This window comes from Aquarana catesbeiana, linkage group LG05, assembly GCF_042186555.1.
Source record: "Aquarana catesbeiana isolate 2022-GZ linkage group LG05, ASM4218655v1, whole genome shotgun sequence".
NCBI classification, from domain to species: domain Eukaryota; kingdom Metazoa; phylum Chordata; class Amphibia; order Anura; family Ranidae; genus Aquarana; species Aquarana catesbeiana.
The window spans coordinates 300,763,657-300,789,844 of record NC_133328.1 but is presented as its reverse complement, the minus strand read 5'-3'; the positions used below and the strand labels follow the sequence as shown (position 1 = coordinate 300,789,844).

At 41.1% G+C, this 26,188-nt stretch overlaps 1 protein-coding gene across 18 annotated transcripts in view; it reads right to left on the bottom strand.

The window, feature by feature from the left end:
* LOC141144787 (poly(rC)-binding protein 3-like) overlaps nucleotides 1-26,188 on the bottom strand; it is a 1,428,155-nt gene that overhangs the window by 269,585 nt on the left and 1,132,382 nt on the right. The window contains exon 1 of one of the 18 annotated variants that reach the window (XM_073630810.1): nucleotides 1,279-1,411. The exons of 14 other annotated variants lie outside the window; for them this stretch is intronic. The gene's annotated coding sequence lies outside the window, so the exon portion shown is untranslated. Of the gene's footprint in view, nucleotides 1-138; nucleotides 666-1,278; nucleotides 1,412-26,188 lie in introns of those variants that run through there. 3 more of the 18 variants (XM_073630807.1, XM_073630809.1, XM_073630804.1) reach the window with 3 other exon arrangements.

Sequence of the window (26,188 nt, the reverse complement as noted above, 5' to 3'; positions counted from 1 at the left end):
GACAACACTCTACACAAGTGGTTGTGTACAGAAATAAATGACACACACAATAAAGCACAGGCATCCCTATATGAGGCTGAATGCCCAAGCTGAAATCTTCACAGACAGATAACAGAGATTTATATTCAGTTCACCAACCTTCACCTCCGCTAAAAGCTCAGCCAGAGTTCCTGAACAATGCTCTTTCTTCTGCTCGGTCACAGTGAGTGCGGTCCCTCTATGTGTCTCCTGATTCCAACTGAGGACAGATGGCCAGAAGCCCTGAGCCTCACTGGGATGAGGCAAAGCTTTGCTTTTTTTTTCTCCTCTTGCTTAGCCCCTGGCAGATAAGCCTGAGTCAGGCACAGTGAGCTCACAACACCCCCTCCACCAATCATTTCAATTAGTGCCACATGAGAGGAGCTTCTGCCCAAAATCTTCTTAGGAAAGGGCCAGAGGGCAGGGCAATCTCCTCTTCTCAACAATGACCAGAAGCAGCTATAAATATAATGAACAAAGGCTCTGTCAGGGCTGGGAATGTGATGTCCTAATCCGATAGAACACTATACCCAGCACACAGCCAGCAAGCAGCTCTGTAGCAGCATGAGCCCTGAGAGCACTGCATGTTTTATATTCTAATCTCATAGAAAGACATATAGTGGAATCCACCCAGAGGAGTCACAAGAGTGCACATTTAAGATGCTGTTCTGTGGACTATTAGTGATTGGATAACATCACTGTGTCTTTATTTGGCACAAAGCTAAGTACACTCCTCTCTGCACCCTGGAATCATCACTTGCTGTAACCTTTCACAGGCATCACCGGGGTCTACACTGCCTGGACAGGACACTTTAGCACTCTTTCTGCTACTCTCCAATCAGCAGCTCAGCTTTTATATTTATACAACATGCATATCACATGATTTATTTATTTTTTTCAATTATGGCTATGCTTATTTGTTTTAGAATATGTTTGAGAAATAAAATAAAACATATTTGTGTTTAAAAATATTATTATTATGCAGATTTTATATTCTTAATATGTAGCATTTTTTGCAATATAAAAATAAAATTTTGAGTAACTAACGAGAAAAGGAATCTGCTTATTTAAAGAAGCTGTACCAGCTTTGGTGGATTTTTCCTGACTCCTTCTATAAAGTATATTTACATGACTTTAATGTACATTTATATGAAAAAGGCAAAGCTTTGCTAACAGGAACAGCACAGTGCTGTCATTTAGATCTATAGGACTACTGTAGATTAAGATGAGGCAGAAGAGAGAATAATGAAAGACTCTTACCATGCAAACACTGACCATGTGCTCTTTCTGGGTTTTAAAGGCATCCGATTGTCAGTTTTGCTTTTGTGATGACAGCTGCTTGCTTGGTGCTGCGTATTGTTTGTTTATGGGGGGTGGAGAACGAGGAGTGGTTTCATTACAAATGCAATCTGCAGAATGGAGAGGCCATGTTTACAAGACAGTATGTATGCTGCTGGGGGGAAGTCAGGAATCAGGATACAATAAATGAGTCAACAGAAGGGGAGGCAGCATGTTCAACCATCTACTACATACAATTACACTGCAGTAAATGTTAAAAAGCCAGAGGCTATCTATAGATTACACAGGTTGCACTTTGAAGTGGTATTATTGAATATATGCTGTTAAACATGCCGTATATGGATTCACATCATGTATTTCTATCAAATATCACTAGTTAGTAAAAATAAATTAAAGCCATTCAAGTTTGAATATTTGACACGCCTGGTCATCACATGCCCTCCCTTTGAGTTAGTAATCTTTAGCAGTCGTGCAGCAGTACTGTAAATGCTTTGGTTGATATGGAAATCTGGCTGCAACATGCTGCAGTTTTGTTAAGACACTTACAAGAGTAAAGCCTTGTACACAAGGGCTGAATGTTGGACAGCGTTGGTAGGTTCATTAGAAACCGGCCAACATTTGGTCAGTGTGTACTGCAGTTGGTCTGAGAGAAGCCACCTGTTCGGCCGGCATCTGTCAAAGGGGCATGATCGAAGAGGTTGGAAAATCTTTTCAGACAAGAAGAATTTCTCTGTCAATTTGGTCATTAACTGTGCAATCCTTTTTTCCATACATAACAATTAAATCAGTTCTGTTCAAGGCTAGATGTCTTCTTTCCTGAGGCCTACATAAATAATTAAACTCTTTTGTACAGGATACATTCCCTTTATCACCACCCTTGCTACATAATTGTTAGGATTGTGATAATGTAAACTAAAATGCACTATTGGAAACAGCCTGTTGTCTGTTTTATGTGGAGAACTATATTTGCGCCTGTAGTTCACCAGCAAAGAAAGGCAAGATGGCTACATATTTTTGGGTCATTCTTTTTAGGCTCTGTACTTGTCTTCAGTTGGGATTGATATTTGTCCAGAGGGCACCAGATGAGATAGAATTGTAAATGTAATTGACTGCTCTGTTTCTGCTGTCCTGCTGTTTTAGGTATAGACTGTTGTGTGCCTTGTGCCTAAAATTGACCTGCTTCTACTATTCCTTGCTGCCCAATGTTTATAAGGGCCTCTGTATGTTTATGTAATTGGGGGATGTATTAATCCAATAACCACCAAACAATATGCTCACTAATAAAACAGTCTCAATCAGCCCCTACAGCCAACTTTAATCAATACACTCTAATTAGTTGAGTAACATTAACAGTAACGCACCTCTATGCCGCAGCTGTCCCTTGTCAGCTCTAAGATCAAGAACTAAATGATCACATGACTACTTATCACTCAGTTCTAGATCTGGCTGGAGCGGAGAACAGTGAATGTCAGCCACCACTCTCTGCACTGCTCCTCCAGTATTCACTGGAGTTCCAGGCTGAAGAGAGGGCGGGTGCAGCTGGCTTTGGCTCCCAGTGTGAGGTTGGGCAAGTCAATGGGCGGATCCTGTCAATATCGTCAGGATCCTTCTAGAACCTAGAACAACTCTGCCACGCCACTGACAGAGGGCTATAGCCCACTTTAAGGTGACTCTGGGTCACAGGAGAGCAAAAGTGAGTGCAATCCTGTCACCCACAAGAGAATCATCACCAAAAAAACTTTGGCCATAATTCTCTTTTATTGATGCCATGAACCTAATGGCTGTTGGTTTCTTTAATTTTTTATATAGGAGTTCATTAGGCCTTAAAGTGGGTACAAAATTTTGCAACCAATAACAACCTTTACTACAAGGCTATAATAAGGGTGTGTTCATCAAGAGAACTGGAACCCTTTTAAATCCAAACTCTGAAACGCTCAATACTCTACCAGCCAAATAATTAACTTTGAAAGCAGAAGTTCTTGCCAGTTTAGTTTTCTCATTTGGGCTCTAGAACTACTTACTGTTTCCAAGCAGACATTTTCCATGCGGCCACAGGAAACTGTAGACTTACTATTTACCAACTCACTACATGAACAAGAGCATATGGAAATCTGCTTCAATGTAAACAGTGCGGTGTGGCAATTTGCCTGTGGTAGCAGAATTAGATATGATCATGTTTTTTTTAGCCTCAGTAGATAATGTACGTGCTGTACAATGAGGTCTGCACCTCTGTCAGGTTTTTATTGTAAAACCACAGAACAAATAGAACACTGGGACTACAGTGGTATCCAGATATCAGTATAAACAAATACCTATATAAATGCAACAACGTATTTGCATGTAATTATGTTTTTATACAGATATTTGGATACAAATGAAGTCACAGGTGTTATATTACTAAAACTGGAGATTGCAAAATCTGTTGCAGCTCTGCATAGAAATCAGTCAGCTTCCAGTTTTTTTTTTCAAAGCTTAACTGAACAAGCTGAAGTTAGAAGCTGATTGGTTACCATGCATAGCTGCCCAGGTTTTGCTCTCGCCAGTTTTAGTAAATCAGTCCCACAGTGTTCTATCATTTCAGTGGTTTAGTATAATTAGGGATGAAGGTATCATTTACATATGAGGAAGTATTACCATCATTGGTCTGCATTTGGTTTTTATGCTGTTTGGGTGCCCATTGAGGAGACCCAATTTCTGTCCTGGTAACAGGATGTCATAGGGGAAGGAATTAATGGGATGTTTTTTTCAATGGAGACAGCAATAAAAACATCTTCCTTAATTAAAACTGAGAAAGGATATATGATCATTATTGCTTTATGGGCTTTCCTCTCCTGATGAAAGCCCCTTTTCTGGTTTGTTGCTCTACTGCCAGAGGGGCAGAACATAAGGTGGGAAAGGCTGCAGTCAGCAATACAAACTCACAAAGGTTTTAACGCTTCTCCACTCCATCTAAAAATGGCCCTGAATTTGGCCTTTAAACAGAAAACGGGCAAATAGCTAAATACACTTGGTATACCTGTCAAGGTATGGTATTTGTATTTCCGCTCATCCAGTCCTGAGATGTACACAGTTCTACTACACAACACAGCCCTTGCTTTTTGCATTGCTGCACACCCTACTGGCTTCTTGTGCTGCTTCTCCACCCACCTCTCTGAGCTCTGCTATACAGACTGTATGGTATAGCTATACAGACTGTATGACTACAAGAGGCTGATATCAAGTCAAATTCAGGAACTTATACAGCTTGCATTTAAAGCTGAACTCCAGCTTTTCATACACGTTAAATATTTAGTTTGGGACAAGCTGACCCAAAGGAACTATGTCCCTCACTAACATGTGAGGCCACTGGATGTGCGGTATAAACTGTATGTAGCTGTGTTCCGGGTTCAAGCCGAGACTTCCTGTCTCATACTCGGAACACAGTAGAGTCTATCACAGAGGTGCTCTGCCATTTTGAGAAAGCAATGTATTCTAGCTATGAATACAAAGCTTCCTGTGATTGGGTCAGAGGTTGTGACATCATCAGCCTGCCTCTCTGACTCAGAGGAAGCTTTGTATTCATTGCTAGAATATATCGCTTTCTCTGAACGGCTGAGCGCAGCTGTGATGTTCCAGGTATAAGACACAAAGTCCTGGCTCGAACCCGGAACACAGTGCGGTATGCTGTATGTAGCTTCAGCTACATACAGTTTATACCGCACATCCAGCAGCCTCACATGTTAGTGAGGGATATATATGAAAAGCGGGAGCTTAGCTTTAAAAATGCATTTAACTATGTATTAAAGCCTGACTTTAGGAATCCTCAAAAAATCTATGCTCATCATGTCTATGGGTGGGGGAATAAAGAGTAATACTTATTTCCCATTCCAACAGGGACCCTTCAGCAGTGCGACTGGTTTCCTGCAGCCTCCTCTCAAAAGCTGTTTGCAGTCGCATGTTCATCTCTCCGTGCACATGCAATGGGACTACCCTCAGAATGGAGCTTTAGGGTGTAGAGGGCAACACTGGAGCAGGAGATAGGTAAGTAATAATGCCTGTAATGCCCCTAGTGATAGGTAATGGTTAGCCCTTGCATTATTGGAGGGGGGGGGGGGGGGGGGTCACTGCAAGGTTAGATTTTTTCCCTAATTCTAAACCCTGGCTTTAGTGATTACAGAGCTTCATTAATTTGTGCCTTTTATATCTGTCAGGATTTTGGTTTAAGCATGCCCTCTTGCCTTACAGAGCTATGCATAGCATCAGATTAGATAGAGCTGATAGAGCAGAAACACAGTTCATGACATCACAATAAAAATGTTGCTTCATTTTCTGACTCCTGTATTACTGTAAATAAGTTATAATGAAAGAAATATATAATCTGTCATACAAACGACCTGGAAATGTGTATCTGGGATAGGTCATTATGGCTGGTTTCCTGAGCTTTGGAGATGGCACTGGAGAAGAAAGGAGCTGTTATATCATAGAATTAGTAACGTGAGTCATTGAAGCATAATTAACAGCTACTGGAAAATGTAATTAAAACCCATAACTTACACCCATTTTGTGTCTGTTATATACTGTATATATAACATAAGAGTCTCAATTTGTTTCCATGACCTCATTTATGATTGTGGGATGTCATCTCTGATTTAATAACAATCCCGGGGATTAATGAAACCACTCTACTCTGAAGGTTAATGTAAACAGTATCACAGCGTTAATTCTGAAAAAAAAAAAAAAAAAAAGCACCAAGCCAATGCAAATATGGAGCTACAGGCATGCATGCTTTTAAATTAAGTGAGTTACATGTTAGCAAATTACAAAACAGGATTTCAAATCAGGTGCAAAAACATCTACATATTGCTCCCTCTGCAATTAAAAGTAATCTAACACCCCGTCTGGAAAAAGATATTTATAACTAGTATCCACTTAACAGGAATTTAAACATACTTGTGATAAAGCCTCATCACTCCTAAAAATAAACCATTGTGTTACACCAGGCAAAAGCTCTTCATTAGAAGATGACGGAGGAAGTTCACTCTATGAACTGGCTGTATATGCTTTAAATGTAATCTAATTAACAAAGGTGTATACTATCGGCAAACGGAAACTAGGTACCATTTATTGAATGTAATGAAATATTTTTTTTAAACATTCTTAAAAGAAATTATGTTAAATATGAGAAACCACATCATGACCTAATTATTTTATTTCAGTGCATGTTTTCAGCATTCCGAACCTGGTGCATTCTACATAGGTTTCAACATTTTTTTTGTTTGCATGACATTTTCATAGAGTCAGAGTTTTAGAGTAAGCGTATTGGTTGGGGTTCAGGATGATTTTCTCATGTGTGATAAAATAATTACCCAAGGGATAACTATATGATCTGATTGTGATTAAAACTGTGATTGCTTAAATATATCACAGCTTCCATCTGTCCCTTAATTAAAGGGACAGTCCCTCTTTTGGAATCAAATCCTTCTGTCCCTTTATGGTCCCTTAAAGGCTTAAAACATGTATATATTCTGCTGCTCTCAGCCTCCTCCAAATCTCAAATTCCTTTTCTTTGCTTCTGTAATCTGACCTCCTATTAGAGGGTGGCTATGTTCATTTTCCATGGTATGTGTAGTGTTCATAGAACAATGCACATGACCACAAGTAACATGCACTGCTCATTCCAAACAAATGAAAGTGAGTGGGAAAATAAGAGGTTTGGGAGCTCACATAGGATGTTAAAAGGAGTCAGAAAAACATAATAAGAAACAATTTTGTGAAAAGTACATTTTATGGCCATTAAGTAGTGGATGTGTATGGATTATTGTTTGGAGACTAAGCATATAGTTTAGTGTCACTTTAATTGTTCTACTCATTGGTCTGGTGTAAAGACTTCTATTAACCACATTAATACCAGCATGTCAGTTTGACTGACAATTACTTGGTCAGGCAACACTCTACTCAACACTTAACAGTCTATTTACATGAATTTTATACAATTTTTGAGACAAAGAAACTTTCTTTGGTGGTATTTAGTAACCTTTTTATTTTATTTTTTACTATAAAAAATGTTTCCCTTACTTTAGCAAATAAAAATGCCAAAACATTACAAACACCCCAAAATGACCCCTTTTTTTAAAGTGGACACTTAAGGGTGTTTTTATTTTTGCCAACATTTTTTGGAAATGAAAAAAAACGTGTTGGTATAGAGGTAGTTAAGGTGTACCTGAAAAGTTGCCTAATGAAGCCAAGTTCTGTTCTCACATTATTAATGAAAGAAAATTTCCTGGGTGATGACTATGCATTGCACAGAAGTTGCATTGTGTGCAACTGCTAGATGCCACTTTAAACTCGCCAAAACAATGCCAGAATCATTGATGGTCAGTGGCACATTAACCACCTAAAACCCAACAATCATTGATGGTCAGTGACACACATTAACCACCTACAAACCCCACAATCACGGGTGATCAGTGGCATTCTAAACCCCCACACTTCATCATTGGTAGTCAGAAGCACTTTAAACAACCCCCAAAACCATCACACAACATTGGTTTTTAGTAACATTTTAAATACCGTGAAAACAATCCAGCAACACTGGTGGCAAGTGGAATTTTAAAGAAAAAATACATTGAGTGAAGTCTTTCTCTGCTGCAGCCTCTTTCTCCTCTTCTTATTACTCACATGAAATATACACCAAGAATGCATTAACATGAACCAACAGATATTCAGTACATACGATGAGGACATGCAGGTCCAAAAAAAACCATACAAGTCATTTAGAGTAGTCTTTCCATGGCAAAATCAGACGCTCTCAATAACATATTAAGGCATGTAGGCAGTAGTGATGGGCCGAACACCCCCCCCCCCCTCTGGTTCGGTTCGCAAGAGAACACGCGAACAGGCAAAAAGTTCTAGTGAACATGCAAACCCTATTAAAGTCTATGGGACAAGAATATGAAAAATCAAATGTACTAATTTTAAAGTCCTATGTGCAAGTTATTGCCATAAAAAGTGTATGGGGACCCGGGTACTGCCCCTGAGGACATGTATCAATCTAAAAAAAAGTTTTTAAAACAATCGTTTTTTCAGGAACAGTGATTTTAATAATGCTTAAAATGAAACAATAAAAATGAAAGATTCCTTTAAATATTGTGTCGGGGGGGGGGGGGGTCCCCTTAGTCTGCCTGTAAAGTGGCACATCTGTGCAATGTGTAGAACAGTGCCGCAGCAAAATGACATTTCTAAAGGAAAAAATTAAATTTATACTTGCTTGCGGCTGCAATGTATTTCCAGCTCCCGGTAGATAAAAAGTAGATAATAGATAAAAATAGATAATAGATAAAAAATCAAGGAAAAAATGGTGTGCAGCCCCCCCCAGTCCATACCAGGCTCTTCAGGTCTAGTATGGATTTTGAGGGGAACTCCATGGCAAAATTTAAAAATAAATTGGCGTGGGAGTCCCCCCAAAATCCATACCAGAACCTTATCCGAGCATACAGCCTAGAGGTCAGGATATGGGGGGTGAGTGAGTGCCCCGCCTCCTGAACCATACCAGGCCACATGCCCTCAACATGGGGAGGGTGCATGTTGATGGGGACAAGAGCCTCTTCCCAACAACCCTGGCCATTGGTTGTGGGAGTCTGGGGTGGGGGCTTATCAGAATCTGGTAGCCCCCTTTAACCAGGGAGCCCCCAGATCCCGCCCCCACCTATGTGAATGGGTATCGGGTACATTGTACAAGTGTCAAAAAGAAAAAAAAAACAAAATAGACAGTTTTTGACAATTCCTTCATTAAAAAAAATAAAGTGTCCCATGACGTACATCCATCGTCAATCACGCCGCCCGACAGACCAGAAAATAAAACAAAAAACTCCGTCTCCGCCCTTACCTATATAACAGCTATCACAGCCAAAAGACAGCAGTCAGTGGAAGGCCTCCCACTGAAACAGAGCTTTTTTATTATTTTCTATTTTATGGGAGGTGTGATTGAAGATGAATGGACATCGTGGGAGACTTTTTTTTCTTTTTTAAATAAATTGTCAAGAACTGTCTGTTGTGGTTTTTACTTTTTGACACTTTTTTGGTGACTGGGTAAGGGTCACATGGGGGGCGGGATCTGGGGGTCCCCTTGTTTAAAGGGGGCTTCCAGATTCTGATAAGCCCCCCGCCTGCAGACCCTGATGGCCAATGGCCAGGGTTGTTGGGAAGAGGCTCTTGACCCCAAAGCACCCTACCCATGTTGAGGGCAAGTGGCCTGGTATGGTTCAGGAGGGGGGGCTCGCTTGTCCCCCCCTTTCCTGGCCTGCCAGGCTGCTTGCGTTGATAGGGGTCTGGTATGGATTTTGGGGGGGACCTTACGCCAATTTTTTTCAAAATTTTGGATTTCCCCTTAAAATCTATGCCAGACTCAAAGGGCCTGATATGGATTTTGGGGGGTCACATGCCATTTTTTTTCTTAATTCTGTCATAAGGTTCCCCTTAACCACTTCAATACACTATTTTATATACTGTACACTGCCTGCACTGTATTATATACTGTACACTGACTGCACTGTATATATATACAGTTGTGCTTATAAGTTTACATAACCTGGCAGAATTTAAGATTTCTTGGCCATGTTTCAGAGATTATGAATGATAACACAAAAACATTTCTTTCTCTCATGGTTAGTGGTTGGCTAAAGCCATTTATTACCACTCAACTGTGTTTACTCTTTTTAAATCATAATGACAACAGAAACTACTCAAATGACCCTGATCAAAAGTTTACATACCCTGGTGATTTTGGCCCGATAACATACACACAAGTTGACACAAAGGGGTTTGAATGGCTATTAAAGGTATTAACCCCCCCTTCTTTCTCTTTCCTCCCCCCCCTTCCTTCCCAATTATTTCCCCCCAGCACCCCCCTTCCCCTAGCCCCCTCCCCCCTCCCCCCCCGTTTACTCTTTAGAGATTTATTGATCCGTCCCCTCCCCACTCCCTACCCCCTCCCGTCCCCCCCCTTTTCTCCCCCCTCTCTTTCCCCCCCATCTCTTCTTTAGAGATCGATTGATTTAATACTGATATCTATATATTTAATTTCTGCTGGATCAAATATGTTTTTCAGTAAACCAGTTAGAGACTCATGATCATGATTAATTTATCCTATTCTAAAATGGTATTGATCTACAGTCCCTTTTCTTCCGCTTTTTATTATATAGTGGTTTTATCCATCAATTGTATTTATTTTTAACATTAAGTCCTACTACACTAAATTGATTGTTTTTTACAGGTATCCTTTTGTAATGAATTTCACTTATATATCATGTATTATTTATTTGTGACTTATTACTATGTTCTGAGTATGAATTTGATCTATTAACTTGATCTAATTTCAATGAAAATGATCCATATCCCCTTTTTTATTAGTAATTGTTGCATAGTGGCTTATATCTGCTAAAACATTTCTATTTTTATCTTTTATTTCGATTGCACTTAATTGATTGATTGATTGCAGTAATTTTATATGTATTTCTTCTTTTTAATATGCACTATCTATTAACGTATCCTTAGTATGCTTGATTCTCTAGCATTGTGTCCTTTTAACGTTTTTTTCCTTGTAGCATTGCTGACCCCCCCCTTTTTTTATGTATGCTCTGGCCCCGCCCCCTAGACTATAAAAGTTCCCCCTTGTGTTTGTATACTCCATGCTTGATAAAGTAATGCGGCTATCTTTTCCACCCATAGCCCGCTAGTTCTGAAACACGTCGCATATGTATGACGTCACTGCTGGGCACCGTCCTGTGTTTGCTCTCTAAGCCTCGCTTCCGATCCTGATACATGTCTCTCTTCACACATCAGGGGCGGAACGAACGCTGTGGAGACACGGCGCGGCTCAGCCATCTGCACTGACGTCCATCCTCCCCTCACTGGAACCCCTATCTTTATCTGATGGACTTTGTACTAATCCACCCGACTGTGATACAAATAAGCCTGGAACACTGAAGGAGACTGCGCTGTACTCAGCCATTTCCACCCTTTCCTGCATGGATTTGATGTGGTGCCAGCTATACAGGATCTGCTGTGACCTGCAGTCCCATACCATCTCCTCAGCCCTGCTTATGGACCAGAATGCAACTCCTCTTTTTCCCATGTGAGTGGATATTGTTGTTTAAATAAATTGTTTTATGATACATACTCAGAGGCGCCCTTTTCCTTGTTTATATTAAAGGTAACCATCCTCACCTGTGATCTGTTTGCCTGTAATTAGTGTGTGTGTATAAAAGGTCTATGAGTTTCTGGACTCCTGACAGACTCTTGTATCTTTCATCCAGTGCTGCACTGACATTTTTGGATTCTGAGTCATGGGGAAAGCAGAAGAATTGTCAAAGGATCTGCGGGAAAAGGTAGTTGAAATGTATAAAACAGGAAAGGGATATAAAAAGATATCCAAGGAATTGAAAATGCCAATCAGCAGTGTTAAAATTTTAATCAAGAAGTGGAAAATGAGGGGTTCTGTTAAAGCCAAACCTCGGTCAGGTAGATCAACTAAAATTCCAGCCACAACTGCCAGGAAAATTGTTCAGGATGCAAAGAAATACCCACAAATAACTTCAGGTGAAATACAATACTCTCTGAAAACATGTGGTGTGGCTGTTTCAAGATGCACAATAAGGAGGCACTTAAAATAAGATGGGCTGCATGGTCGAGTTACCAGAAGAAAGCCATTACTACACAATTGCCATAAAATATCCCCCTTACAACACACCAAACAGCACAGAGACAAGCCTCAAACCTTCTGGCACAAAGTCATTTGGAGTGATGAGACCAAAATTGAGCTTTTTGGCCAAAAGCATAAACGCTACATTTGGAGAGGAGTCAACAAGGCCTATGACGAAAGGTACAGTATTCCTACTGTGAAACAGAGAGGTGGATCGCTGATACTTTGGGGATGTGTGAGCTACAAAGGCACAGGAAATCTGGTCAAAATTGATGGCAAGATGAATGCAGTATGTTATCAAAAAATACTGGAGGAACATTTGCATTCATCAGTCAGGAAGCTGTGCATGGGACATACTTGGACATTCCAACATGACAATGATCCAAAACACCAAGTCGACCTTTAATTGGCTACAACAGAATAAAGTGAAGGTTCTGGAGTGGCCATCTCAGTCTCCTGACCTCAATATCATTGAGAGATCTCAATCGTGCAGTTCATGCAAGACAACCCAAGAATTTACAGGAACGGGAGGCTTTTTGCCAAGAGGAATGGGCAGCTTTACCATCTAAGGCCCTCCAGGTCTGGTATGGATTTAAACGGGAACCTTGAGCCAAAATGTAAAAAAAAATGGCGTAGGGGTCCCCCCCAAAAGCCATACCAGACCCTTATCTGAGCACCCTTATCTGCCATGTAAGCAGCCCTACATAGTGTGGGGCATGGACTCAGCCCCCTGAGCCATGATTTGGCCAATCATCCAAATGCTCTCTCGCAAACCTCAGACGGGCCCGGACATGTACTGGCTTAAGCAGGGGGACACGTCTGGCACTGCAGGATCTGAGTCCCTGGCGGCGTAGTGTGTTACTGATGGTAGCCTTTGTTACGTTGGTCCCAGCTCTCTGCAGGTCATTCACTAGGTTCTCCCGTGTGGTTCTGTGATTTTTGCTCACCATTTTTGTGATCATTTTGACCCCACGGGGTGAGGTCTTGCGTGGAGCCCCAGATCGAGGTAGATTATCAGTGGTCTTGTATGTCTTCCATTTTCTAATTATTGCTCCCACAGTTGATTTCTTCACACCAAGCTGCTTATTTATTGCAGATTCAGTCTTCTCAGCCTGGTGCAGGTCTACAACTTTGTTTCTGGTGTCCCTCGACAGCTCTTTGGTCTTCACCATAGTGGAGTTTGGAGTGTGACTGTTTGAGGTTGTGGACAGGTGTCTTTTATACAAACAGGTGCCATTAATACAGGTAATGAGTGGAGGACAGAGGAGCCTCTTAAAGAAGAAGATACAGGTCTGTGAGAGACAGAAATCTTGCTTGTTTGTAGGTGACCAAATACTTATTTTCCATCATAATTTGCAAATAAATTCTTTCAAAAATCAGACAATGTGATTGTCTGGATTTGTTTCCACCTTTTGTCTCTCATAGTTGAGGTATAACTATGATGACAATTACAGGCCTCTCTCATCTTTTTAAGTGGGAGAACTTGCACAATTGGTGGCTGACTAAATACTTTTTTGCCCCACTGTATATATATATATATATATATATATATATATATATATATATATATATATATATATATATATATATATATATATATATATATATATATATATATATATCACTTTTGTTGCCAGTGGTTTGGAGATTAATGGCTGTGTGTTGAGTTATTTTGAGGTGACAGCTAATTTACACTATTATACAAGCTGTACACTCACTACTTTACATTGTAGCAAAGTGTCATTTTTACAGTGCTGTCAAATGAAAAGATATAATAAAATATTTACAAAAATATGTGGGGTGTACTTACTTCTGTGAGATACTATATATATATTTATATATATATATATATATATATATATATACCACACGTGCTGTATATTATTACACTGCCTGCACTGTATATAAATTTTACACTGACTGCACTATATATATATATATATATATATATATATATATATATATATATATATATATAGATATATATACTACACTGCCACTAACTAACCTGCCTAATCTAGCTCAAGTTCTCAATCTCCACGTTATCACAATACATACGGCCACTGTGTAAGCAGGCAGCCTTATATAGTGTGGGGCATCCCCGCCTTTGGCCAACCTTTGGCCAATCATGGCTCTCACAGCAGATCACGCTGCGATTGGCCAAAGCATGCAGGTCAGGTCAAATCTCGCAGTGCATTATGGGGCACTCCGCGGCGCTCAAATTTGCTGCAAACCGCCCATACAACAGAGGATATTCAAGTCGAACTTACATTCGACTCGAACATCCAGATCATCCCTAGTAGGCAGTGCATAATCAGAACTAGGGATGGGCGTACGGTTTGGGCCAAGCATAGGTTTGTCCCGAGCGTTGCCCATTCGGGTGTTCGCTGCACACCCGAATTTTCAATCAGTCAACAGGTTGTTGAGTGGGGCCCGGAAGTCGGCTGTCACGTCCTTAACAACAAATGGGTCATCAGCTGTCAGAGGGCTTCCCTGTTAAAAGCTGACTGTAAAAAAAAAAAAAATTGCCGGCAACAAAAAAAAAAATTGGGGAAAAAATGGTGTAGGGTCCCCCCCATCCATACCAGGCTCTTTGGGTTTGATATGGATTCTAAGGGGAACCCCATGCCAAATTAAAAAAAAAACAGCTTGGGGTCCCCCCAAATTCCATACCAGACCCTTATCTGAGCATGCAGCCTGGCAGGCCAGGAAATGCTGGGTGCATGCTGGGTCGGTGATGTCACAAGGGGCGGGACCACAAGGTGGCCCTGTCTATTACCTATTTAAGAACGGTCAGACAGAGGAGCAGGCATTCGGCATTCCTCGCGGGTGGAGCTTTTTTCTTTCTTTTTTTCGGTCTGGTAGTGTGGCGGGCATTGTGATTGATGATGGATATACATCAAGAGACTTTATTTTTGTATTTTTTTAATAAAGAAATTGTCAAAGACTGGCTCATTCTTTATTTTTGACAATTTTTTGGTGAATGAATAGGGGTACAATGTACACCATACTCATTCACATGGAGGGGCGGATTCCGGGGGTCCCCTTGTTAAAGGGGGCTTCCAGATACCGATAAGCCCCCTGCCCGCAGACCCCCACAACCAACACCCAAGGTTGTCGGTAAGAGGCCCTTTTCCTCATAGGGACAAGGTGCTTTGGGGCAGTGGCTCTGACTACCAAGCTATTTAGAGGGAAATAGCAAATAAACACTGATTTCCCTCCCTCAGTTCTTTAACACACATAGGTTGGACTTGATGGACTTGTGTCTTTTTTCAACCTTATCTACGATGTAACACACATTACATTTTATTCAGCCCAAAGGTATGAAAGGAAGCTTCTGTATAATTTAAAAGGCCTTGCACATTTGTGGTCCAGGCCCAGTTCACAGGAAAAAGGATGAATGCAGTTAACCTCAGAGGGTTAATGCAGATGTATACTTTGTTCCCCATTCCTATATTCTGTAGGATTTTATTGACTTGTCAATCCCAATAATCAGACCAGTCTGTCAGGGACGTGCTGGCCATAGTGCGGCAGAAGCATATATGCATGCGCAGACATGCTCCTGCAGGTGCCTGTCTTGCTGGGCAGAGGCTAATGCCTATGCACATGCGCGCATATGTTAGCACATGTGGAAACATTAGGGATCTGTGACTAAATAAACTACAAGTCCCTTCTACCACCACGGCAGACTTCTTATAGTTCCCAATGAACTACGAGCACACATCTTACACATCTGTGTAGGATGTAACAAGGTTTAAAAGATGGGGTTAGCCTTAAAATCAGATTTGTCTGTGTAAATGTGGCAGTAAACCTTACAATTTGCTTGTACACTCATTAAACGCAGGTTCACACTTGTGTGGGTCGGGAACAATTGCAAAGTCGCATGTGTTTCAGACCACAGGCAAAACGTGCTGCCCTTTAGCTGATGCACAGGGTTGCCATTTATTCTTGGTGACACCTCCATGCATCAACAAACAAGGTACGTTTTTGCTCAAAAAAAGACTCGGTACAGAGCAATTTGAAAAAAGGAGTCAGGTAGGGCAGCTTATTGAAATTAATGGGCTGCCTATGCGCAGAACGCAGGCCGCACAAGTGTGAACATAGCGTAACTACATAGTTACACGTAGTTACAAATCAGGCAGGCCCCTCAAGGGCCTGCCTGATTTGATACAAATTGAATATGTTGTTATCCTCCGATTACACATCTTTGGTAAATCTGATGAAGATTGTGGAAACTCTTTTTAATTTTTACTGCATTAAATTTTGTAAGGGGAAAATTCACAATTTTTAAGTGATAGCTGTGCATACCAATACAGAACATAGAACACAGGTCCTTCTAATAAAGATCTGGAATGTGATGTGTCAGCTTACACATTTCTACAGTATTTAGCTTTCTGCTTCAGTGCTTTAAAAACTAAATTAAATTTATAATATCAAACACCTACACAGCAAAATTAATATTGAAATGCCAAGGGCTTTTACATGCTTAACTCCATTTTGTTCAAGCCCTTTACATATGTTTTCCAGGGTGTTTATAGTTTTTTTTATACATTTGAACAATTGTGAAGGCTTTTACTGGTTAGAAACATGTGTACTTTTTGCTGCGCACACATAATAAGTTTAGTGCATGAGACGTTTAATATTTCCCTATGTGATGAAAAGGGTCAAGAAGAAAAGAAAACCTTTCTCTCCTTTAAGAACACATAGCAAGAGCAATCATGTGTATTAAATCACAGCAAATTAATTTTCTTTATTATTGGTAAATACAACTCACTACTGGTTCAACTAAAAATTCAGTCCACTCAAAACTAATATTTCATCTTTTGGCAGATGAAGATGCATATAATCATCGAATGATTTCTTATATCTGACGATTTTAGGGAAACAATATTGCACTGCCTTGCTTTCTCCTGAGTCAAAAAATGTCATACTGATACTATATGCAAACTGCTTTTTGAGACTATATTATATGGTTTACAGCAAGAACTACAGTATTTGTTATTTCCAGATCTGCATGGCCAAATACATCATTCCAGTAGTCCATAAAACATTGATGTTGTTATTTACTTTATTGTAATTCAACACACTTTTACATAAACCAGTGCTAACACATTGTCAAAAATAAATATATAAACAAGCAATGCAGCAGAGGTAGTAGGCTATATTCAGCTGTATTGATTAGAAGGTAATTACAAAGATCTAGGCCTCATACACACAGACAATTTCAAGCATTTCATGTAAATTGTGGGAATATTCCTGTACCCGAGAGAGATATCTGCAGTGTATAGTCACTCATAGTAATGAATAGCTATACATTAGCTGTACTTGGGTATACATGATGCTTATGTAAATTTGCGTACAGACATAAATCCTTAAACACAGCTTTTGTGCATCCAGGAATGTACAACCTTGCACATGTGCAAATACATGCAAGCATGGCTTATACCTGCACACAGCTAGTATACAGCCATTCAATACTGTGAGTGGCTGTACACTGAATTTGTGTCTCCCAGGCAGGGATATATGAACATAATATAGGTTGGATACCTAAAATTGTCCATGACATCTTACTACAGCATTGTGCACCTACAAGGCTAGTACCAGGGTGTGAATTTGAATGCATTTTCCTGTAACAGCAAAAGAAAGATAATCACCACCCAAAAGCATCAACATTTTCATGGGACATAGTCAGAAGATGTAATCACCGGGTCCTATAGCACAATTTTTATGGGCCTCTGGTCAGTGGCATAATATACAGTCAGGTCCATAAATATTGGGACAATTCTAATCTTTTTGGCTCTATACACCACCACAATGGATTTGAAATGAAACGAACAAGATGTTCTTTACCTGCAGACTTTCAGCTTTAATTTGAGGGTATTTACATCCAAATCAAGTGAACAGTGTAGGAATTACAATAGTTTGTATATGTGCCTCCCACTTTTTAAGGGACCAAAAGTAATGGGACAATTGGCTGCTCAGATGTTCCATGGCCAGGTGTGTGTTATTCCCTCATTATCCCATTTACAAAGAGCAGATAAACGGTCCAGAGTTCATTTCATGTGTGCTATTTGCATTTGGAATCTGTTGCTGTCAACTCTCAATATGAGATCCAAAGAGCTATCACTATCAGTGAAGCAAGCCATCATTAGGCTGAAAAAATAAAACAAACCCATCAGAGAGATAGCAAAAACATTAGGTGTGGCCAAATCAACATCCTTAAAAAGAAAGAACGCACCGTTGAGCTCAGCAACACCAAAAGACCCGGAAGACCACGGAAAACAACTGTGGTGGATGACCGAAGAATTCTTTCCCTGGTGAAGAAAACACCCTTCACAACAGTTGGCCAGATCAAGAACACTCTCCAGGAGGTAGGTGTATGTGTGTCAAAGTCAACAATCAAGAGAAGACTTCACCAGAGTGAATACAGAAGGTTCACCACAAGATGTAAACCATTGGTGAGTCTCAAAAACAGGAAGGCCGGATTAGAGTTTGCCAAACAACATCTAAAAAAGCCTTCACAGTTCTGGAACAACATCCTAACTGGTACAAGTTACCAAGAGTAACTTGTACCAGAGTGATGGGAAGAGAAGAGTATGGAGAAGGAAAGGAACTGCTCATGATCCAAAGCATACCACCTCATCAGTGAAGCATGGTGGTGGTAGTGTCATGGTGTTGGCATGTATGGCTGCCAATGGAACTGGTTCTCTTGTATTTATTGATGATGTTACTGCTGACAAAAGCAGCAGGATGAATTCTGAAGTGTTTCGGGCAATATTATCTGCTCATATTCAGCGAAATGCTTCAGAACTCATTGGATGGCGCTTCACAGTGCAGATGGACAATGACCCAAAGCATACTGCGAAAGAAACCAAAGAGTTTTTTAAGGGAAAGAAGTGGAATGTTATGCAATGGCCAAGTCAATCACCTGACCTGAATCCGATTAAGCATGCATTTCACTTGCTGAAGACAAAACTGAAGGGAAAATGCCCCAAGAACAAACAGGAACTGAAGACAGTTGCAGTAGAGGCCTGGCAGAGCATCACCAGGGATGAAACCCAGCGTCTGGTGATGTCTATGTGTTCCAGAATTCAGACTGTAATTGACTGCAAAGGATTTGCAACCAAGTATTAAAAACTGAAAGTTTGATGGATGATTGTCAATCTGTCCTGTTACTTTTGGTCCCTTAAAAAGTGGGAGGCACATATACAAACTGTTGTAATTCCTACACCGTTCACCTGATTTGGATGTAAATACCCTCAAATTAAAGCTGAAAGTCTGCAGTTAAAGCACATCTTGTTCGTTTCATTTTAAATCCATTGAGATTTATAGAGCCAAAAAGATTAGAATTGTGTCGATGTCCTAATATTTATGGATCTGACTGTATGTACATAGTCCAGGAAGGGCAGCACATAATATACCTAATTTTACACCTCCTTAGCATGGGTGGTCAGAGGTTGGTGACCAACAATGCACTCCTATAGGACTCCTATATATAGCCCCTAGAATTGCTGTTCACTTTAAATTAACATTTCCAAGTTGTAGCCATGGAATCTTGAACTAAACTGTGTGAGGTTAAGCTATCAGCATAATGTTCAAGTATGCACAGCAGGCTTGCTCCTTATGGCACATTCACCTCTCAGGGGTTCCTCCTCCTCCTCCAGTAGGGACAGGTCCAACCAGGGCAGGCGCTACCACTAGGCAAACTAGGCAGCCACCTAGGGCGCACTGCCACCTAGGGCACAGCCATGGCATGTCCTAGCAAGACAGCGGCATGTACAGAAACTGATCCCCTACAGCTGCTGAATGCTGGCTTCTCCTCCCCTCTCTCCCGCAGACATTTAGCGGGTGCAGGAGGGAAATAGAGGAGATCAGTTTCTCTATATGCCACCTCTCCTATCCAGGTCCTACTGCCCCCCGCTGTGATTTTCCAGCCCCGCTGTTCTCTCTCATGGCCCTGCTATGCTCTCTCCTGCCCCCCTCACCCCCCCGCCGCTCTCCCCTCCTCTCCTTTCCCGCTGGCTGCTGTGGAGGATCTGCCAGGATGGAGAGTGGGGAAGGGGCTGGTAAATGTGTAAGTATGGTAAATGGGTACCGATCACTCACTTTTATTTTTACTGAGGTATAATAAACTATAATAAACTATGTTTACTATGTCTCAGTTTATGGATGAATGTGAAGCCTCTGTACAGAGTTATTCCTGCTCTTTCATTCTGTGCAGTTTAGGCTACAGAGATGGGGACTGAGGGCTGTGTCTCCATTCTCTCTCTCTCAAAGGTGAAACATCAGAGGTCTGTTTAGACCCTTGATATTTCACCAAAGCCCCCAAACGGGAGTCCTAAACAAATAATAAAAAAGAAAAATATTAAATAAATAGAATGTTAAAAAAACATTAAAAAAATTAAATAACACAAATAAACAACTACTGATACCAATGGAGTAAAGCAGGCTGAAAATAACTAAAATACATCAAGAAACCAGTGGTTGTCATTATTTGTAATTTGGTTCACAAAAAAAATATGGGCTGCTCAGTCTTTTTTTGCCCCAGTCCGGGCCTGCTTCGCACTGCCACCGATGTTCCCCACATACTGTGCCAACTTTCTGCATACCGCTGTGTGCTGCAGGATTGGATGATGTCAGCTGGAGAAATTTTGCAGCTTCATGTTTTGATGTTAATACTCCAATGTTTTTAAATATTTTGAAGTTTTATTTATTTTTTTTTGGGGGGGGGGGGGTTGCGAGTAGCTGGTCTTGCCTAGAGCACAACATAGTCTAGCACCGGCCCTCCAATCACTGCTCCATCTAATTATGCCATTATCTTAAATGACAATTCCCTTTGGTCATTCGATGGCCAATAATAAAGTATCTTGTCCTCTTCTACCAAAAAAAAAATAAACTCTAGCTTGCAACTTTTTTTTAGAGTCCCATTTTAAATGGGGTTATAGTAAAACCCTTCAAAGCTTAGCCTGTGCTGAATAATAAAGAAGAGGAGATTCTCCTTAATGGTCTTCCAGAATTAAGCTGGCTGTAGTGTGTGAATCAATGTGTAGAAAAATAGCCTGTGCTTTTTTAGCTCTTGAGCCAGCAATCAGAGCAATCCTTTCCTGAGAGGATGAAACCGGTGAAACCGAATATGGTATGATAGAACACATTTTTACAAAATGCTTCTAAGACATGTCATTTTTTATCTGGATTTGCTTTGGCTACTACTGTAGTTAAACTTTCGGACAGATCTGTAATTCCTTTTTTTTTTAATATAAATTGTATTTTTATTGAAATTTGTTGAAATAAAAAAAAAGCATAATATGCACAGAAAAATAAAATAAGTAAAAAAGGAAATAAAAACATGTTGATCATAAACAGGTATAATAAAACAGGTATAACTATTGAAAAGGCTATAGCCAATTGACAATTGGGTATCAAAAGGGTGAACATCAAAGACATAGACCAAAGAGGTATCAAGCATTCGGCTGCATATTGTAACCAGATCTGCGTAGGGATAAGGGGGTTAAACGAGGATAAACGATGTAGTACCTCAGGGGTCCTGTACCAGAAAAATAACACTTTGTATGCTGTCTCTCTCTTTGCTACACACCTGGATATTTTGGAAGTTGAACTCCATATTTTAGCCCACTGAGGGAGGGAGGGAGGGGTTGTTGTATATTTTGAGTCCATTTTTGCATGTAAGTGTGGGAGTCTACAGAGAGTGGAGCAGATGTTAGCCACGTTTGGTGGGGGGTCCTGGGAACAAATGAGTTCAAAGGTTGTCGGTCTGAGTAGGATAAGGGAAGGGGAGAGGGTTGAAAAGTAGTGAGCTATTTGGAGGTAGGAATAGAACATATTTTTTGGTATCAGGTGTTTGGATTGAAGATCTGCAAAAGGGCAAAATGACTGAATCGGAACAGGCCAGGGAGTGGAGCATTCGGGAGTGGGATAGTCCGTCGGGAAATAAGGGATTAAAGATTACATTAGAGAGAGGGGGACACGGAGAAGAAAGAGAGAATTTGGTAATACATGTGCACCATATCTTCAATGAAAACAGCATAGGGCCTAGGCATATGGAGCTTGGGATCCGAGAACAATGCCGGCGACCAAACAAGGGAGCAGGGATGAGTCGGGAACAAAGAGCCCATCTCAATCTCTGACCACCTATTTGGCGGCAATAAACTGGACCAGGACACCACCGCACGGAGGTGGGAGGCCAGGTAATATTTGTGAATGTCCGGGTCAACTAGTCCTCCGCGACTTGGAGAGAAAATCACTGAGCTTGCTACTCTATGGGCCCTGTCCCTCCAAATAAAATGAAGAAACCATCGTTTGAGCAAATTTAATTGGGCCATGGGGCAAGAGGGGGGCTGTCACAAAAAAATTATCCAGTCTGGAGAACATCTTATGTGGGGGAGAGTAGAACAAATACTGTTTACCAGTGGGTTGTTTAATCCGCCAAGCATTTGATGGCTCCGGGTCAATTTACGAAAGGAGGTGGCCAGAGATTCTGTTGAGAGGGGTAATTTAGTCTGGAATAAAGATCTCCTATCAAATGCCCCAGTTCGAAACTTGATCTGACCTGCATTAGATGCATATACATTCATAAGTGTTATAGGGTTAGACAAGTAGATAACTTGCAAAATTATATAGCACCCATGGGGGTCTAAATAGGTGGATTGCAATGCCAGTCTTTCCAGATGAATCAGACGCCATATAAGACACTGGGAAGTATTGGGAAGCGAATTTCAGGGATCCCCCAGCACGAAAGTGAGTATTCTGGACCAGGATCACATCCGCGCCAGAGGTCCTGAACTCCTTCAGAGCCATCCATTGCTTCTGGATGGAGTTCAGACCTTTCACATTATATGACAATAACTTCAGAGCCATAGTAATGCTGTGAAATTTTGCCTGTGTACATTCAATGAAGTAGGCGATAGCCTAACGGTGTAGTTATAGGTATATAGCCTTATAACAGATAGCAATCTATCATGCAACAGGAAAAAAAAGCATAACAGCAGTAATGAGAAAAAAAAATGAAAAAGAAAAGCAAAAGAAAGTTCAAAAGGAAGTCCAAAAAAGGGACCAAAATGAATGTTGCTGCGTAATAACAAGAAGGCCGGCATGGCCTGAAAAATATAAACAGTACAAACAATAGATGTAGGCCTGAGAGGCATTTGCCTCTCAGGAATCTTTGGCCGCAGCCAGAGGACAGGTGGAGGAGCATAATGGTCTCCAACAAGGGGAAAACCTTATGTCCCACCGTTATGCTCCACGGCTAACATTTGGAGACATAGAACTCCTCAAGACCTTGTAGAAGAAAGCAAGTAAAAAGAGAAAACAAAAACAATTATAAAAACAGTCAAAAGCACCTCCATGGGTAAAGAAGGTGGAACAGTCCTCTAAATCTAGCAACGGGTGGAGGAAAATAGGCCAAACCCGCATATGGAGTCGATGGGGAGCTGGGATCCCAAGGAAAAAAACAGGGAGGGTGAATCACGGCTGATCATGTAGTTAGCTTGGTGCGTTGAGAGCGGTGAGGTGTAGAATAGGCCCTTGAACACTTTTCTCTCACTGGTGTCCAGATCTTAGAGGGAGCTGATGGGAGATGGGGTAGTTGGTGACATCTGATGATCTTCTGCAGGCAATGGTGGAAGACCTAGGCGTTCAAGGAAGGCATCTGCTTTTTGCAGGTCTCAAAGGACATGTTGGGCACTATCCTTATTGACGTTGAGGCAAAAAGGGAAGCCCCAATAATAGGGGATCTTGTGTAGTTGAAGTTGAGAAGTTATGGGCCATAGTGAGCAGCGTTTGGCCAGAGTGATTGGGGAGAGATCACTGAATATTTATATTTTGTCTCCTTTGTAATCGATATGAGAACGATTGCATGTAGCCAGAGTAAGTGCCTCTTTACTTTCATAATAGTGGAACAGCACCACGTGGTCTGGCCCCTGCCGGGGGTTTGGGGGCCAGGGACCTATGGGCCCGATCAAGGCACCAGTCAATATCCACAATGTCAGGTGTCAGGGTGTTAAATAAGCCCAGGAGATAGGGTCTGAGATAGGGTCAGCCACCTGTTCTGAGATACCATGTATCCTGAGGTTTTTGCATCGTTCTCTGTTTTCCAGGTCCTCTTGCTGAAGCTGTAGCTGAGATAAAGAGTTTTTAAGGAAAGCATTCTCCTCTTCTAGGACTTGTACATAATGTAAAGTTTCATCAAACCTAGTTTTCAATGTAGCTGTACGCTAGCCAATCCGATCTCCCCTCTGAGTTCTCTGGTGATCTTCTCCATCTCGTGGGCTATACCCCTGGTGAGCTGTTGTGCCAGAGCCTGGAGCTTGAGATCCAGCATCTCAGGTGTTAAAACAGGCTGAGGAGATAGAGATCATTGCAGGGGGAGACCCTGCTAAGTATTGTCTTCTGCCATCAGAGTGCTGACATAATCTACCAGATCTACCTGTGAAATCAAGACCGGGGATTGAGGCCGAGTCAGGTAACGATCCACGGTGGAGCAAGGCTGCAGCGCTTGTGGGGCTTGGTAACAGGATCGCTAATCACCAATTTTTCCCATGGAGTGCTAGGAAGTCTGAAGGGTCGTTATAGCTTACCCCCAAGGCAGATGTTTGCAGTTAAAGCTGTGCAGGTGCTTGCGGAGCACAGAGCAGGACCGGAGTTCACAGATCACTTATCTGCCATCTTGAAGAGCCGCGCATATGCCCCTCGATCTGTAATTCCTATTGAGATTTTATATAAATATACAGTTGTGCTCATAAGTTTACATACCCTGGCAGAATTTATGATTTCTTGGCCATTTTTCAGAGAATATGACTGATAAACACAAAAACATTTCTTTCACTCATGGTTATTGTTTGGCTGAAGCCATTTATTACCACTCAACCGCGTTTACTCTTTTTTAAATCATAATGACAACAAAAACTACTCAAATGACCCTGATCAAAAGTTTACATACCCTGGTGATTTTGTCCCGATAACATACACACAAGTTGACACAAAGGGGTTTGAATGGCTATTAAAGGTATTAAACCCCCCCTTCCTTCTCGTTCCTTCCCCCCTCCCTTCCCAATTATTTTCCCCCCTCCCCCTAGCCCCTCCTTTTTTCTCCTCCCTCCTCTTTTTCCCCCATTTCCTCTTTAGAGATTTATTTATCCGTCCCCTCCCCACAAAGCAAGGTCCATAAAGACATGGATGAGCGAGCTTTTGGTAGAGGAACTTGACTGGCCTGGACAGAGTCTTGACCTCAACCCGATAGAACACCTGTGGGATGAATTAGAGCAGAGACGGCGAGCCAGGCTTTCTCATCCACATCAGTGCCTGACCTCACAAATGCGCTTCTGAAAGAATGGTCAAACATTCCCATAGACATACTCCTAAACCTTGTGGACAGCCTTTCCAGAAGAGTTGAAGCTGTTATAACGGCAAAGGGTGGGCCAACTCAATATTGTAAAGGCAGGTGTCCCAATACTTTTGGCGATAAATTGTATATACTGTATATAAATATATATATATATTTATTTTAAGGCTCATTTTTTTGTTGACTGCTTTCATTAAAAAGCCTCCAATCCCAGTTGACGCCTTCTAAGAGGAAACACATTGGAAAGGAGCTAGCGGTGTGATGGTGAGAGACACGGACCATGCTGCAGGCAGCCATGATGATTGTTTGCTTATACTCAAATGTTTTTATTATGAGTGCAGATTTTATATTAAACAATGCAGTTTTAAAGGATAAATGCACTATGAGTTTTTTCTACTTCTATGGTCTGTGAGCGGAGAGTTGGTGTTCATCTTAGGTCCCGGTGAGCGATCTTCTAACAGCTGATTCCTCCCTGCTGAGATACCCCACACATGCAATATGATCCTATGGAGATCCTTGGGTCTCGTAGGCGGCCACTTTATTCCATGACACAGTGGTGAAGTACTGGCATGTTTTTGCATGAAGACACCATTTGTTTGAGAGATGAATGGACACTTCTATTGAACAACGCAGTTTATAGACTGATGCATTTTTGTTTATTGTCCTGCTGGTGCAGATTTGGCACAATTGTGGACTCTATGCACTGTTTTGTATTCTATTTTAAAACTTTTCATGTTTCCAATAGTTTGTTGGTAGCACAATATGTACATATTTAGTCACTTTATTTGATTGAACATTATGATTATAATAGTATTTGATAATTGATTATTGGACAG